We start from the raw sequence: 18,230 nt of genomic DNA, 5'->3' as shown, positions 1-18,230 counted from the left end.
CTAAAACTAATTCATCATATAAGAAATATGCCCTAAAATTTCCAATATACAATCAAATGAATAGAACTATCTTCTTCTTCTTCCCAGCTTGTTCCCATTTTTATATGGGGTCGCCGTTTCGGATGAGCCGTTTCCATCTATTTCTATCTTGCACTTCTGCCTCATCAATTCCCTTCTCATGTAAATCTCCTCTCACACAGTCCTTCCATCTCTTTCTTGGTCTCCCTCTCTTTCTTCTTCCTTGCACCTCCACTCCCATAGTATGTCTCCCAGCGTGGTCCTCATCTCTTCCTCAACAGGTGTCCATACCATCTCAGCCTCCCCTCCTGCACTTTCTTTGATACTTCCACCACCTTAGTTGACCCCCTTATGTAGTCATTTCTGATCCTATCCACTCTTGTTACCCCAGACATCCACCTAAGCTTCTCATTTCTGCCACATCCATCTTCTTCTGCTCTGCTTTTCTCATGCTTGCTGTTTCCGTACCATACAGCATTGCTGTTCTTACCACGTCTTGTGAAATTTTCCTTTTAACCTAAGCGGCACTCTTTTGTCACAAAGAACTCCCGAGGCCGCTCTCCAGTTGTTCCAGTCCTGCCTGTACCCGATGTTTTACTTCTTCTTCCATACTTCCTCCAGCGTTAACAAAAGATCCCAAATACTTAAACTTATCAACTCTCCTTATTTGCTCTCCACCAAGCTGAATACTTTCTCTATCATCCCCCTCAGTGGTGGTACACATATATTCTGTCTTGGATCTACTTATTCTCATTCCTCTGTCCTCCAGTACTTGTCTCCATCTTTCCAATTTCACTTCCAGATCTTCCCTGCTCTCTGCACACAGAACAATATCATCCGCATACAATATGTTCCATGGTTACTGTCTCCCTTACTTCCTCTATTATAACATCCATCACTATGTTAAGATAAATGGGCTCAGAGCCGACCCCTGGTGTAATCCTACTCTCACCTCAAAACCTTCTGTCTCCCCAACACTGCTCCTCCTCTGGTAAATACATTCCGGTACATCTCTTGTATCAATAGCACATACTTCTCTGGCACCATCTTCTCCCTCAGGCTCCTCCATACCTCTTGTCTCGGGACTCTGTCATAAGCCTTTTCAAGGTCAATGAATACCATATGTAGGTCCCTTTGTCTTTCCCCGATTTCTCCATTATTGCCTCAGACAAAATATACCATCTGTTGTTCCCCTTCCCTTCATAAATCCCATCTGCTCTTTACCTATTTGTACTTCTTCTCTCAGTCTAGCATCTATCATCCTTTCCAGTATCTTCAAAGTGTGGGACATCAATTTAATGCCCCTATAATTACCACACTCTTGGACATCGCCTTTCCCTTTAAAAATTGGGATCAATATACTCCCACGCCACTCATTTGGTATCTTTTCCTGTTCAAGGATCTTTATCATAAGATCGTACAGTATATCCACTCCTTCATCTCCTAATGGCTTTTCCATGCCTCCACCGGGATCATGTCTGGTCCGGTTGCCTTCCCATTCTTCATCTTCTTCAGTGCATTTAGTACCTCTTGCCTAGAAAACCTCATTACCATGCCAATGTTCCTTGCCCATCCTCTCTATTAGTCTATTATTTTCTTCATTTAACAACTGTTCGAAATATTCTTTCCATCTCTTCACAATGGTCTTCCTCCTTTCTAAGCACTACACCCTCTTGATTCTTTATTTGTTTGATGTGTGTTATATCTTTGGTGCTCTTATTTCTAGCCTTTGATAGCTTCATCATCTTCTTTAATCCTTCCTTTGTCCCAGCTCATTATACACATCATCATACGACTTTGCTTTAGCTTGGGCTACCACCTTTTTCACCACCTTGTTTTTCTCTCTGTACCTATTTCTGTCTTTCCACTGACTGTGACTCTTCCCATCGTTTGCTTTGGCCTCCTTCTTATCTTTTACTACTTTCTCAATGTCTTCATCCCACCACCAACTATCCTTTTCTTCCCATATGATACCAGATGTCTCTCCTAGCAGCTCCTTTCCATGCCTTCTTATTACTGCTGGCATTTCGTGCCCACCATTCTTGAACATCTTCAATCCTATATCAATATCCTCCAAAACCCTCCTCTTAAACTCTCTCTTCTTATCCCCTTCCTTCTGTAATTCGTACCATTTAATTTTCCTTATCCCTTTAGCTTTGGTTTTTCTTTCCCTTTTCAACTTCAAGTCCATACATAGCAGCCTGTGTTGGGGGGCTACATGGTCGCCTGGAATAACTTTGCAGTTCTTGACCTCCACCAGATTTATCCTTTTATACAAGAAATAGTCTATCTGGGAGAATCTTCCCCCACTCCTATATGTTATTAGGTGTTCCCTTTTCTTCTCAAAAAAATGTGTTTACTATTGCCATGTCGAATGACACAGCAAAGTCCACTACACTCTCTCCTTCTGGGTTTCTCTCCCCAATTCCATGGCCCCCATGCACCCGCCCAATCGCCTCATTTTCACTTCCGACATGGCCATTCAAAATCTGCCCCAACTATCACCCTCTCATGCTCTTCCAGTTCTTGCATTATTCCATCCATGTCTCTCCAGAAATTTCCCTTCTCTTCTTCTGTGCAACCAACTTGTGGTGCATATGCGCTTATAATATTCAGAATCTCTCCTCCATAACATATCTTCAATCTGATGATACGGTCATTCTTTCTATGCACTTCTATTACCGAGTTCTTTAGTTCACTAGACAGTACTATGCCAACTCCATTTCTACCTTGTTTTATTTGCTCCACTATAATATAGCTTATATCCATCTCCAACTCTAATTTAGCTTTATACTCTTGATTTATGTTACCTAAAATTTGCATTTATGGGGAGCACCAATGCTTTAAGGCCCCATTATGAAGTAAATGACTTTCTACCTAATGATAGAAGGTTATTTCCTTCTAATTTTTCCCACTTATTCTACAGATAGATAATACTAAAACACAAATCTTGTTTCAGTCTTCAGGAAACAACAAAAGAGCAATAATTTTGGGCTAAAAAATGATAAAAAAATCAAAAAAATAGTAATATCTGGTTTCCTGCAGCCAGTTGTTCCTATATCATTGTAAGCCATTTTCTCTATGATGTTAATGCTTGAGAAAATGGAATATTTTAATGGTGAACAATTATTTTTGAATAAATATTTTTTACATTCATTTTCCATGCTGACAATCTCGTTTACAGTGCCTTAAAAGCAACGAATAAGTTGTCCCTGAACCAATCTAAAATTTTCTTTTAGGAATAATGTTTCAAGATATGTTGATTTACACATAAAACTGTCCAAAATACTGTATATCTCAAACTTCATTCAATATAGGATCATTCAAAGACTTTTTTTAATCTGTTGTTCACAGTGCCATACAAGCGATGAACAAAATTGTCCATGAACCAATCAACCATTCTTTTTTAACAATAGCATTTCTAGATGTGTTTATTTATGCTTAAACAGTCCAAAACAGTGAAAAACTTACTTGATCCTATCCTGAATTATTCATACAGATATTTTTTACACTTTTTTTTTCTTTTTCACAATTTGTGGTTCACAACGTCATATAAGCGAATTAATAAAAATACCAAATTTGTAACTAATTTGTATTTTCATAACTAACAAACCTGAGGTCTTAACATTAGGATTTACTAGCGCCAAGCTGGAAAACGGTTAGAATTAAAATTACACTTGTGAGATCCAGGGACTAATGGCATCTATACAGGTCACGGGGCATGTATACCCAGAATGCCCACGGCTACCTGTGACCCACCAGTTATATTTCTAACCCAGTTTAGACTGCTAGAGGGGTGGTTCGAGGTGGGCCTTTAACTGTTAAGACCTCAGGTTTGTTAGTTATGAAAAATACAAATTAGTTACAAATTTGGTATTTGTTCATACACGAAACAAACCTTCGGTCTTAACATTAGGATAGACTTACTATTGGAGGGAGGTAAGTCTCTACAACTGACTGGGAGTTTGCCACCTTTATCCATTTCCGAATATATAGGGAAATTCTAAGAGAATGGACAATGAACCTAGGACCAAAGATATAAGCGGATCTATTGGTTTTCTCCCACTGGGTGTAGATACCATTCTACTGTTTACTCTTGTCCCTTGCAACTGGATCCACCTTCACCCCTCTTTCCCTATTATCCAGAGGGGTGTGTTGCTACTGAAAAGTATATCATCAGCTAAGATAGCTTCACAGTATGGCTGACCATCTCACCTGCATCTAGTCCGTTCCAGCACATGACGGTACTCTCCTTCATATTGCCCGTAGTTAAAGGAGTAGGAAGAAAGTAGTAAAGAAAAAAGACCCAGTCATCCCATTCATTCTACTTTCATACCTTCATCTTAGACTAGACGCAAACTGACCCGCCAGGGGCACTGGATGAACTATATCACTTGTTGTGCCGCCACCACCGGACCCAAGGAAAAGGTGTCCAAGGATCTATGGGCAACATCTTTCAAATAAAATGAGGTGAAAGTTGTTTGGCGTTTCCACACACCAGCTTTCAGAATTTTATCCACAGACATGTTCTTCTTAAATGCCAGGGAAGCACTCACACCCCTGATGTCATGAGCTCTAGCTCCCACCTGGCTATCTGACCCTCTGTCTTCTGCCGTATAAGCATCTCTGATCGTCTCCCTTAGCCAAAACGATATTGTATTCTTGGACACTTCCTTCTTGTTCCGTCCTGTACTTACGAACAACCTCTGGCACCCCGGCCTGAGGTGCCTTGTCTCTTTAAGTACTCCCTTAGTGCCCTGACGGGGCACAGGAGCATCTCAGCTTTGTCGTTGTCTACAAAGTCTGCCAAGGAAGGTATGGTAAAGGAGTCGAATCTGCCGTCTACTATTGTTGGATTTTGGGTCTTGGCCACGAATTCTGGGACAAACTCAAATACCATTGATCTCCAACCTCTCGAGTGCTTTATGAGATATGAGAGGCCATGTAGCTCCCCCACCCTTTTGGTTGAAGCCAGGGCCAATAAGAAGACTGTCTTTAGGGTCAGGCTCCTATCCGTGGACTGCCTTAGTGGTTCGTAGGGGGGTTTTGTCAGACTACTCAGTACCTTGGTCAGATCCCAATCTGGGGCTTTTAGCTCCTTGGTGGGCATGACTGTTCAAAGCTCCTCATCAGCATGGCCAACTCCCATGAAGACGATATGTCCACTCCTTTCATTCGTAAGACTGAGGCTAGAGCCGCCCTGTACCCCTTCACTGCAGATACAGACATGTTTTTCTGTTCTGAGATATATCAGAAAGTCTGCTAACTGCTGAATAGTGGTACCGAGTGGAGACACGTTCCCTCTACGACACCAATCACAGTATGCTGACCACTTTCCTTGGTATACTGTCGCAGATGATTTTCTGATATTACCTGCCATCTGAGTTGCTGCTTTCTGCGGAAAAAACCCTCGCAGCTCGGAGGAGATACTTGACAGTCTCCACCCGTGAAGCGATAGGGACTTCACCGACTGGTGGTACCCTCTCCACGTGAGGCTGACACAGAAGGTTGCTCCATGGAGGTAACTCTCTTGGCACGTCTACTAGGAGTTCCAGTAGGTCTGGAAACCACTCTGCTTTTGGCCACAACGGGGCTACCAGGGTCATCTTGAGGTTCTGAGACTGCATTACCCTGTTCAGAACCTGACGGATTAGACAAAATGGAGGAAATGCGTACACGTCCAGATTGTCCCAGGGGTGTTGTAGCGCATCTTCTGCTACTGTCTCTGCGTCCGGGACTACTGAACAATACACTTCCAACTTTTTGTTGTACCTTGGTTGCGAATAGGTCTATGATCGGTCCTTCCCACAACATGAGCATCCTGTCCACTACCTGTTGGTGTAGGGACCACTCCGTTCCCAGAATCTGATCCCTGCGGTCAACTTGTCGGCCACTATGTTTGTTTTTCCCGAAATATACCTGGCCTTGATGTCTACCAGGTTCTCTATAGCCCACTGGTGAAGTTGAACTGTCATCACATGTAACTGCCGAGAAACTAGGCCTCCTTGCTTGTTTATATAAGCTACTACTGTGGTGTTGTCTGACATCAATACCCCTGAGTGTCCCTTTACTCTCTCCCTGAATTCCTGTAGAGCCAGAAAAGCTGCTTTCAACTCCAGCACGTTTATATGGAGTTCTCTGTCCTTGCAACTCCATTTTGCTGACACCATCAACTCCTCCATATGGGCTCCCCAGCCTTCTAGTGACGCATCCGAGAACAGCAAGAGGTCTGGGGAGGATTGTTGAAGGGGGACACCCACTGTCAGATTGTCGTCGTTCACCCACCACAGCAAGTCTTTCCTCACTTCTGCCGACAAGGGAATTTGCTCGTACGGGTGATCTACTGTTGGTGACCAAAACTCCTTCATCCTCCATTGTAGGGACCGAAGGTGTAGCCTTCCTTGTGGTACTAGCTTCTCCAGGGAGGTTAGGATTCCCAGCACCACCTGCCACTGTCTTGCTGGCTGTGTCTGCTTTCCCAGAAAGGCTTTCACCACTTGTTTGCATTTCTCTACTCTTTGGTCTGTCGGGAATACTTTGGCTTGTGTTGTGTCTATCACCATTCCCAGATAGTTCCAAACGTTGACTTGGATCCAACTGCGACTTCTGCTGATTCACCACAATACCTAGGCTGTGACAAAGCTGCAGGAGGGCCGCCCTGTCCCTGAGTAATTTCTCCCTGGACTTTGCTATCACAGCCAATCATCCAGATATCTTATTAGCCTGATCCCCTGAGCATGCGCCCACGCCGACACGAGGGTGAACACTCTATTGTAAAAACTTGAGGAGACGTTGTCAATCCGAAGCACAGGACCTTGAATTCGAAAGCTTTCCCTGCAAGACTGAAGCGGAGAAATTTCCTTGAAGACTGATGGACTGGTATCTGAAAGTATGCGTCCTTTAGACGACTGTCAGCATAAAGTCTCCGATTCTGACTGCTTGTAGAACCGTTTTCGGAGTTTCCATCCTGACACTGGTTTTCCTTATAAACAGATTCAGCGTTGACAGGTCTATTACTGTCCTCACTCCCCGTTGGCTTTGGGTACCAGGAAAATCCTGCTGTAGAAGCCTTTTGTCGGACTGCATACTTGTTGCACAGCTCCTTTTCCATCATCTTCACTTCGTCCTGCAGAATAGTGGCCTTCTGAGATTTGTGGGCATAAGTGACGTGGGGTAATGGTTGATCTGTCAGGGGCGGGGTTACCTCGAACGGGATCAAATACCCGATCCTGAGAACATCCACCACCCACTGCTCTGCCCCTAGTTCCTGCCACACCTTCCAGTGATTTGAGGCCAGGCAACCCCCCACTGGTGTGGCCGAGTGATGGGAGGCGCCCATCCTATCTTCTTGAGCCTCTCCCTCTTCCCCTATTGCCCTTCCTCTGTTGTTTTCTATTGTGAAAGGGCCGATGAGTTATCCTCTTTGGGGAAGAGGGTCTTGTGACTCTATTAGGGATGCTATGTCTCACTGTCTTCTTTCGAGACATCTGCTGTTGTCTTCCCTCCAAAGGAGTAGTTTGACTGTTAGACGTTCCTAACTGCCTGTTGCACCAACCTATCGTTAGTGTCCATCCTTCTTCTATCTATCGCCTCTTCCAGTATGACCTCTGGCAACAGCAGTTGCGATTCCAAGATATCCCCATTCCTCATTGCTAACAGGGAATCCAAATCCACATTGCGGCTTAGTCTAGCCATGTTTTTTTTGCTGCATCTCTCCTCATTAGCAGGATATTTGCCCAAACATTGGCACTTACGTTTGTCAGGTACGCAATCGCCTTGGAACCTGACTGTAGTAATCTAATGAACAATGGTTCATCCACTACTTTCCTTGTTGCTTCCGAGGATGCAATTTTCGCCACTGCTGTTGACCAAAGGTCTAACCAAGAAGCAGCCTGAAAGACAGAAGCTGTGCTTCTAACGTAGCAGCCTCTTGTACGTCATCGAAGGGCACTCCATTTTAACCTGATCCAAGGTTAATCCAGGCCTTAACCTTACAACATTAGGGTTCATTTGTCTAGACAGCAAAGGACCTTCGGTGTCGTATAATATTTCCTTTGCTTTATCATTGGAGGGGGAATAATTTAAATGATCTATTAGATCTTAAGGAATTATCCCTCCCTGCAATCTTTGCGTTTACGTGTTGCAAGACCGATTCCGCATGACTCGAACAAGGCAATTCATACGACACCTTGGTATCCCTCTTTAGTCCAAATGCCATGTCAATTCCAGGAGGAAGCATACTGGCCGGTGTTTCTGTCTTCTCCGAAAGGTTATTGAATTGACGAATCAAATCAATCACCTCTGCATACGAGGCCAGAAACTCTTGGTTTTCTCCTTCCTCCGGCTCTAGTGTACCATTCTCCGTCACAAGGGATGTTGTCTCGCCTCTATCTTCTGACAGACGGCCCGGAATTCCACGGCCCGCCTGCCCCTACGGCCGCGTCTCTTTGATCTTTGCTGGCCGCTGTTGGCTCGATCACGGATAGTCAGCAGGGGAACGAGAACGTCTCACTCTTTCTCTGCTCACGGATCTAGAGCGAGAATCTCAGTCTAGATCTCCAAGATGGGAACGGCTCCCTTAAGACAGAGATAAGTTCGTCTCTATTAGTATTGGCATCGTTTTCGAGCATCGGCGAGCCCGGCCTCGACCTTCTATCCAGACGGACACTGCCTTCCACGAACGTATCCGCCGAGGTTGCCAACTCTCTATTTTTTGTACTTTTAATAGGAGCGTTATCGTCCTTCGTACGTATTTTGAAAGGCCTTACGAGCGAAACTGGGACCTGCATTCCATCCTCTGCTGCACCTTTCGCCGCCAACGTCGATTTTACCAGAGGTATCGCAGTTTTTGCGATCCGAACTGGCAACTCCGCCTCGGCCGCTAGCTCGCCGGCCGTCACCTCTCTCGCTTGTTCGGATTCTTGCGAACGGCTTCGTCTGCCAACCTTGTGCTTAATAGCCACTGACTTTCCGACCTTCTTGCTGACTTGGAAATGACAGTCTTGGTCCGAAGATGAGGAAGAATTGATTCTTCTCCTCTTAGCCCGAGGATCCGCCAGGAACTCCCGAATCCTCCTCCAACGCTTGACTGGCGCTCGCCGTGACGTTATCGGACTTAGCGATGACGCCGAACTAGAGGAAGAAGACGAAGAAGGCGAATCACACTTTTTCTTTTTGTCTCTCTTATTCATTCTCTTCTCTATATCCTGTAATTTCTGCATTACAGTTTGCATTGACGGGTCAGAAGGCGTATTAGCGTCTGGGTGCAGCGAAAAAAGGCCGAGAATCGGTCTGTGACGTCATCACGCCTGCCATATCGGAGTGTGACGTATGTTGTGACGTCATCCCTCTCGTAGGGAGAGACTGAGAGGTTTCTGCTGGCAACCGCACATTTGCTGCCAAACTACCTCCCACGTTCTGCATTGCTGTAAATACTGAGTGGGATGGTGAAGCCGCGGCATTAATTCCCATAAATTGCAAGCCCGGGGGATGAGGAACATTCAGCGCTGCTGGACCCTGCTGGAACCGTGACGTCATATAATGCGCAAGCAGACCATCCAAGGTTGGTACGCCTGGTAGGCCTAGCGCTGACCACGTACCATCTAACCTATGCGCTTGAGTAGCAGGAGCCTGGAACAAAGATGGCGGATCTCCCCCTCTACTTGCTGGGAACAAAGGAGAGTGCAAATTATTCATAAAATTACCCAAGGCCCCTCCTGACGTTTCCGATACAGAACCGCTAGGAGAAACCGAAGGGGGTATGAGACAAATCAAAGCAGGTGGAGAAACATATGGAGCAGCCTGGTTTATTACCGATACAAAAGAAGCCGGTAAGGTTGGTCATCCAAAGATGGCGTCACCCCCTTCCCCTTCCTTTGTATTGGCTTTTCCCATAGAACTTCTTCCACTGTTCCACCGACCAACCGCGACAAACAGAACACGGATTAGTAACCGTACATACGTTTTCCCTGCACCTACTACACGTTGGATGAGGATCCGTCGACACCGAAGTTAGGAACCTAGAACATGGAAAGCCACTGACTCCTGGGCATTCCCTTTGTCTCTCTTCGAAACGGTAGACGATCCCGATGTTGAGGCAAAATTCTCCATCATACCACGTATACACTCTTACCACACACTGATCACACTTGGAGAAAAGGAATGAAAAATAAAAAAATAAGAAATGGATAAAGAACGGGCAAACTGAAAAACCGGCTTTAAATGAGATAGACAGTAACACGTCTTATCTTAAAGGCGGTAGGAAAATAACTGGTGGGTCACAGGTAGCCGTGGGCATTCTGGGTATACATGCCCCGTGACCTGGTATAGATGCCATTAGTCCCCCTGGATCTCACAAGTGTAATTTCAATTCTACCGGTTTCCAGCTTGGCGCTAGTAAATCCTAATGTTAAGACCGAAGGTTTGTTTCGTGTATGAACAATTATCAGTAAAGCAATCTAAAATTTTTTGTTTAGCATTATCATTTCAGGCTATGTTTATTTAGACATAAAACAGTAGAAAAACTGTTAATAACTAAAATTCATTAATTCCTCGAAATTCAGTGGTTATCACGCCCCCTTAAGGGTTGAATATATGATAACTCATCCCAGATTGGGCAAACTGAATGTTAGCCAGTTAAGAAAAACAGTTAGATCAATGGAAACAGGATGACATGTACAAGCACATATGAAAAAATTACATGAAAATTTTTTCCTGTTCAATGCCTCCAAATTGAAGCATGCAATGTTGATGCTCACCACTAATGTTGATTGCTATCACACGCGGGTATCTGTCCATTAAGAGCTAAAATGCAATGAGAATAATATAAGCTTTATAGGCATATGGTACTTACTTTACAAACATATTCACGAACATCTGAATGAATTTTCTGGTGAATAATAAGCTTTTGTTCAGCATCGGTTTTGTAGGTAAGACATATTCCACAGGTAAGAAGATCAACATCTATGCTATGTACTTTCCACAGATGCATCTGGCACACTCCCCACTGAAATGAAAAAACAAAGCAATTTTTCACAACATGTGAAATAGTCAAATAAACAACTATAGCTAATCCCTCTCCTTTTATTGAAAATTTTCATTTCAAAAGCAAGCAATACTAAAATTAATTTTCCAATCTCACATTACTCCCAAATGAAGTTATGAATTATACTAACCTTCAAAAACCTTCCTGAGCATTCACAACAGAAAAACAGCTTCTCTTCACTTCTTTCCCCAGGTTCACCATGACATTTTTCATGTATCCTCACATTCTCCTCAGAACTGAATCGAAATCTACAGTGGTCAACTGAACACCTGTATAATTGATAATCATTGTAAAATGGCTAGAATATTCTTTTGGCAAATGTGTCATGGACTTTTCTTTATGGATGTTGATAATCATGTTAAAACTCAAGGATTTCAATAAAATAGCATCAATAAAGGGATTTTGACGTAGGAAAAATCTATTTCTGGGCGAGGAAGCCGTGTCACCCAGTGAAATATGTCTGCTTTAGCACTATTTCTAGTAAAATATTGCTATAATACCAGAGAACTGCTAAATTGGACATGTCAGAAGCTTCTGACTCGCTCACCTATATAAAAGGTGTCGGTATAAAACTGGGGCGAGTGTTAAACACTACCACAGCAACCCCTCCAATTAGCCTTTTCCTCATCAAAAGACCCTAAATACGGGGAGCTATTTTACTAGAAATAGTGCTAAAGCAGACATATTTCACAGGAGCGACACGGCAGAGCCCAGAAAAAAAAAAATTTAAGATGGAAAACACTTGGGACCTTGAGAGTGAAAAATTGAAAGAAAATAATTTTAACCAAGGATATAATGCACTTACCATGAAAGCATTAAAATTACTGTATAACAAATATTTCAATAAAATTTCAGCACCTACATATCCTAGGAAAGAAACCCAATACAGTGGCCCCCTTTTTTTATGTGGGAATAGGTTCCACAGCTTACCATAGAAATGCAAAAGTCCCCACTAAAAATGCTTATAGCTGCCAAATACCTCGTACCCTTTAAACTAAATGCTTCTAACTGCCCATTTTAAATTTCACTGCTTAATTTGATAACTCAAACAAAAATATACCTTGAATTATCACACTAAAGCAATTTAATATTTCAAACAAAAATACATCCCAAACCATCATTCCAAAACACCCAAAGACCTTACATTACAGTAGGTTCATCTCCTATACCTGCTACTCTTACGTAGGCTATATGTATACACCCCTAACATGCTCATAACTCCATATTTTTAAGAGTTCATCGCCAAAATTGACAGTCCAAACAAAAATATACCGCAAACAATCATCCCAGTACACGCTAATATCATTTTAAAGTCATACTGCAAAATTAAGTACCAACCTTAAAGTTACTCTTAAGTATCCCCTATCATTCAGACATGCCCCGTTTCTTTAGCCTATGGCAATGTTCTGCGCATACTATAATGTATTGGGCGTACATTTTACAAATACGTAGTACGTATTGATATTTTTCCTGTGCTGTATGATTTCGAGATTATATTTAATGTACAGGTACATATTTTAGGATCGTACTATTGCATAGAGCATGTCTAAAATATGTGGTTAGTTTAGAATGAATGGGACACGACCTCCAAAGAGAATGCCAAGTTTGTATGTCATGTTAGTATTTTCGTCATTACGTACAAATACATTTTTGATAAAAAAAATTATTTATACTACTGTAAGTTCTTGTTTTATTGTGTGTGTGTCTCTCTCTCTCTCTCTATCTCTCTCTTCTCTTCTCTCTCTCTCCTCTCTCTCTCTCTCTCTCTCTATGAAATACAAGTTATTGCATCAAACTTTTATATAAATTAAAAATAATAATTCCATATCCTTTTAATGAAAATATGTACCAATTTCTGTACCATAAACAAAACAAAACACGAAAGAGGTATTGGTACCATATTTTTTGCTTTGTCTGATTTATTGTACCATGTTACATTACAAGTTTACTTGACTATGATTATCACACACAACAGTTCACAAGAGGACTATTTTATCACTGTTGACGTTTCATTTCTAATCATCTTAAAAATATTTAAAAAACAAAATTTTATGTAAGGAAACACTTCACATTATGCTTTCATCCCAGCCAGTTAAGTGCCTGTGAAGTCTCATCCCCAGTTGTTCTCTCTCTCTCTCTCTCTCTCTCTCTCTCTCTCTCTCTCTCTCTCTCTCTCTCTCTCTCTCTCTCTCTCTCTCTCTCTATGAGATAAGAGAAAGAATGATTTTTTAAGCAGGTATGTTTATTTTTGTACAGTATAGTTTTATAGATAAACGTGATGTTACTTAGTCATTAATTTTTTCCATATTTTCCATATTACGTACTAATTACAAGTTTTTGTATTTCAATAAATGCAGGCTGGAAAATACGTAATTAGCAAATATTTCAGATACTGTACAGTATGCTCTATTATCCAAAAACACGTTACACTTCAGTAATAGTATGTATATCATATACATCTTTACCATTAAAAGAGAGAGAGAGAAAGAGAGGTGTTTATGTTCCCTGGTAAGAAGTGTTATGATTTTGTGGGATTTTAATTTAGCGTTTTACTATTCATATTTTGCTGTTAATATTAATATTCAAAATTTTAGTATATATTATAAATGTATTTTTAGTCATGAAAATAAAGTGAAAATAGTACAGTATTTAGTGAACATTGCTCTATAAAAAAAATTTGCGAATTAGTGAAATCCCCCCCTCCCCCCCGACAAGTGAATAATGTGTTCTACAAAAAACGCAAAATGAAATGTAGAAATGTGAAACGTATAAAAATGGGGGCACTGTATCCACTATTTCAACAAAACATTTTGAAAAAAATGTTGAATGAAACTTACTTGAGGACCTTTTCCTTATTACTTGCAAGTAGTACTGGTTTTGGTTTCTGTTTTTGAAGCCAGTATTGTTCATCTAGATTCTTAGGAGTTTTTATGCGACGTTTCTGATTCTCATTTTTTTCATCTTCAGTATCCTCCTAAAAATATGATAGTCTACTCAATGCAATTATAGAGAGACATGGCTAAAAATCAAATAAAATAGACATAAATTTAAAGTTAACAGACTATTGTGAATAAGACAAAATTACATTTTTATAGTAAAAAAAGTTTTATATATACAGGCAGTCCCCGATTATTGGGGGTCTCAGTTATTGGCGATCAGGGTTTTATGGGGCCAGTCTAGAGCCAAAAATCGTCAATTTTTGGCAACAAAATGCAAGCACCTAAGTGGCATACTAATTGGTTGGTCTTGGGCCTGCCACCTCAGTGGGGGGCCAGCGAGTTTGATTCTGGTCATTCATTCCATTGGGGTACGGGGTCAGAGATGTGTATTTCTGGTGATGGAAGTTCATTCTTGACATGGTTCAGAAGTCACGTAAAGCCGTTGGTCCTGTTGCTGAATAACCACTGTTCCATGCAACGTAAAAACACCATACAAACAAACAAGCAACAAAATGCACCCTTTTCTGATTACCGGTGTTATTAAAGGGATTTTGACAAAGGAAAAATCTATTTCTGGGCAGTGACCTGTGTCACCCAGTGAAATAGTTCCTATAGCACTCATTTCTAAGGTATAAATATTGCTAAATATACAAGAGAAAAAAGCTATATGGTTATGCCAGAGTTTCCTGGCTCGCTCACCCTTATTTAAGGATGTCGGTATGGAAACTGGGGCGTGTGAAACCACTATCAGAGGTCCCCTGCCATTTAGTCTCTTCCTTTCTCAATATCCCTCGTCTACAGAGGAGCCGTTCCAGGCCATCTACTGCCCGCTACTGCTACAACTAGCGTCTTGTTTATCATTCCTGTAGATAGCACCCAAGCTTGGGCCAGTTAGGGTGTGGAAGATAGAGGGTGGGTTTCACTAGGCGACACAGGTCACTGCCCAGAAATAGATTTTTCCTTTGTCAAAATCCCTTTTCTGGGCCTAACCTGTGTCGCTCCGTGAAATAGTAACAGAGAATTGGCCCCACCAGCTTGGAAATCTAGAGTAAACCAGTTACTGGAAGGAAAAATAAAATTATATAATTACTTCTAAGGTACTTTTTAATGAAAGTTTCTTAATTCTACAAGTTCAATAAAGTTCCTTAATTCTACTGAGATTTTAATATCTTTAAATCTACAGTCCTTATCTAAATAATTAGGGTTGTATCACCCAAATGTGATAGGATTAGATCAATCCCACACCCCAATACAGGAAATTTATATACACATATATATATACAATTAGACATCCATATGTACAATCAAGAGTGATTATAAGTGCAGTCCAGGTGAAATCAAGGTCAATTTGTGCAACCCGGTAAACAACCAAAGCAAAGGTCAAGAATGCTAGCGAGGCAGGTAGGAGAGAAAGAACTAAGGATAGATATAGGCTATTAAGACTAGTTATTAACTATGCTAGGCAGTGTAAGGGGAAACTATGTTCCCTGCTGCCACTGCCGGGAATTTAAGGGCCTCTTAAGGATTTTAGGTAGTGGCATTTAAATACTGTCGGCGACTTCCAACCTGTATATGCGGAATTGATTGCGGATTGGCTTGTTTAATAAAATAGAGAATTTGTTGTCTGATTCCTTTTTAGATGGTCCCACCATTCCCCCTAATGAATAAAGGGCCTGAGGATTTCTTGGCGTTCTGTTTAGATAAGCTCTTAGTGCGTTTACTGCGAAAGTGGGACAATCTTCCATGAGGACCACCTATTTTGTGGATCCTCGTTTTTAGCCAAGAATTGACGATCTGGCCAAATCAGTACTTCTCCAGATGAGAGGAATTCAATGTGATTTGGTTCTCGGGAAAGGGCCGACAGTTCAGATAAATTCTGGCTCCTGATGCCAGACTTACTAAAAAAAGGGATTTTCGACGTAAGGAAAAATCTATTTCTGGGCGATTGGTTCGTGTCGCCAGCGAAATATCCTTTAATCCTTTAATCCATTATTTCTAAGGTAAAATGTACTACACATACCAGAGAATAAAGAAAATAAAGAAAAGGTCAGTACTACTGACTCGCTCACCCTCCAAGAGGGTGTCGGTATGAACACTATGGCGAGTGAGACCACTACCACGAACCACTTGCCAATAGAAATCTCCCACTACAAAATCCCCACACTAGAGGGGAGCCGACCCACAGAGTGGGCAGCAACTACTACTACTCCATCATGCTGCCGACTGCTGCGCCTCTGGTGGCCATCCTGAAGTTAGCAGACAATCTTGAGCGCAGGGATGGGTAGGGTGGGATTTCGCTGGCGACACAAACCAATCGCCCAGAAATAGATTTTTCCTTACGTCAAAATCCCCCCTTTTCTGGGCTCAGTTCGTGTCGCTGCGCGAAATCGTACCAGAGAAATAGCACAAGATTGTAAAGAAACTAATAAAATACATAAATAAGGTCTCAATAAAACATAAAATAAATAAAGAAATATATTGCTAAGAAATATACATATACACAATGATACAGAATAGAAATATTCCTTAAAATTAACTTAAAGTTAACATATATGTACAGGGCTTACATGGAATATATGTTGAGCTTTAACAACTGTGGTATAGTTATATGTATAACGTAAATAAAGCAATAATAATAATAAACTGAATTAGAACAAAACTCGATCAACAATATAATTAATATGTATAAAAGTAAAGTAAAGCAATTATAATATAAACTGAATTAGAACAAACTTCGATAACAATATAATAAACAAATGTATATGAACTTATTATACAAAACCGTAACCATTGCAATTAAGATGTGTCACCCTAGCATAAAAATAAGGGGACCACATCATAGAGATCATTATATACAATCAATTGTGAGTGACCCTAGCAAAAAAATAAGGGGCACCCACTGTACCATCATAAGAGCAGCTAAGACTCAAGGTAAACGTAGATGAACATGGTAGGTATAGACAAACTGTTGGGTGAGATAGGTAGAAAGGAGAACTGGATCTTCTACTTAAGATTAAGCAGAGTCGGGGGAAACTATGTTACCCGCCGCAACTGCTGAAAATTTCAGAGCTTCCAAGGACTTTAAGTAATGACGCTTAAATACTGTCGGCGATTTCCATCCAGTATACTTCTTTAAATCATCGAAATTCATGTGTTGGAAATAGTTAATTGAGGTGGCAACTGCCCTGACATCATGTGCTTTAGGGAAGGAATCAGGGTTGGCTTGCTTAATAAAGTACAGGATCTGTTGCCTGATACCTTTAATAGATAAAGTACCACCTTTTTCTCTCTTAAAGAGAGGACCCGACGAGGATGAGGATGTCCCATGGACAGAAAGGCTCGTAAGGTCGATACTGGACAAGAGAAACATCTTGTGGAGAAGGGGAAAAGGGGGTTACAACTTCCACAGTTCCCACCTCATCAAAGGATCCTCATTCTTTGCTATAAAACTACGTTCCGGAGAAAGTAGAACTTCCCCTGTTGAAGAAATTCTATATGATTCGGATCTCTGGATAACGCCGACAGTTCTGAAATTCTAGCTCCTGAAGCCAAGCTTAATAAAAATAGAGTTTTTCTTAAGAGCATTATAAATGAACATGTCGTATTATCTGTTTCTGAAGCCAGCTTTAGAACATCATTTAAGAACCACGATACTGACGTAGGCCTCACTGAAGGTCTAAGTCTAGCACAAGCCTTGGGAATAGACGAGAAGTAAGAGTCTGTCAAGTCTATGCTGAACCCGAGTTGAAAAATCTTTTTCAAGGCTGACTTGTTTGTCGTAATAGTGCTAGCTGCTAATCCTTTTTCAAATAAAGATCTGAAAAAGGATATAGCTGAATTGTATTGTCAATGATTCTAATATCTGTATTCTCTCAGGAAGGTTTTGCCACCAACTTTTTGACTGCAGCATCATACTGTCTCAAAGTTGAATCTCTTTTATCAGATTCCAAGAAAAGAATATTTCGAGGATCAATATTCGCATCTCTTTTAGCCGCAAACTTCATGAAGTCCATAAAGTTAGGGTTTTGAGAATTCCTGAGGAAGCGAACACAGTCTCGTTTGTACTGACTGGGAGAGCCTGGGATTGGGAATTCGAAGAGGACGAAGACCCAGTTCCAGAATCAGAGGGTACCAATTGCTCTTCGGCCAGTCTGGGGCTACTAGAGCTACTTGACCCTTGAACGTCCTGAGTTTGTTCAGTACCTTCAGGAGAAGATTCACTGGAGGAA

General features: G+C 41.4%; 1 protein-coding gene and 1 long non-coding RNA gene across 2 annotated transcripts in view; one reads left to right on the top strand and one right to left on the bottom strand.

The window, feature by feature from the left end:
* LOC135214904 (zinc finger protein 235-like) overlaps positions 1–18,230 on the top strand; it is a 118,972-nt gene that overhangs the window by 66,397 nt on the left and 34,345 nt on the right. The gene's annotated exons all lie outside the window — the stretch shown is intronic.
* Positions 10,867–18,230, bottom strand: part of LOC135214608 (uncharacterized) — a 29,525-nt gene continuing 22,161 nt past the window's right edge. The window contains exons 3-5 of the long non-coding RNA XR_010314438.1: positions 13,900–14,036; positions 11,193–11,331; positions 10,867–11,023 (exon numbers count right to left, since the gene is read on the bottom strand). This is a non-coding gene — a long non-coding RNA (uncharacterized LOC135214608). The remainder of the gene's footprint in view (positions 11,024–11,192; positions 11,332–13,899; positions 14,037–18,230) is intronic.

The sequence above is a fragment of the Macrobrachium nipponense genome, chromosome 46 (genome assembly GCF_015104395.2).
Source record: "Macrobrachium nipponense isolate FS-2020 chromosome 46, ASM1510439v2, whole genome shotgun sequence".
NCBI lineage: Eukaryota > Metazoa > Arthropoda > Malacostraca > Decapoda > Palaemonidae > Macrobrachium > Macrobrachium nipponense.
This window is presented reverse-complemented; position numbering and strand designations above follow the sequence as displayed.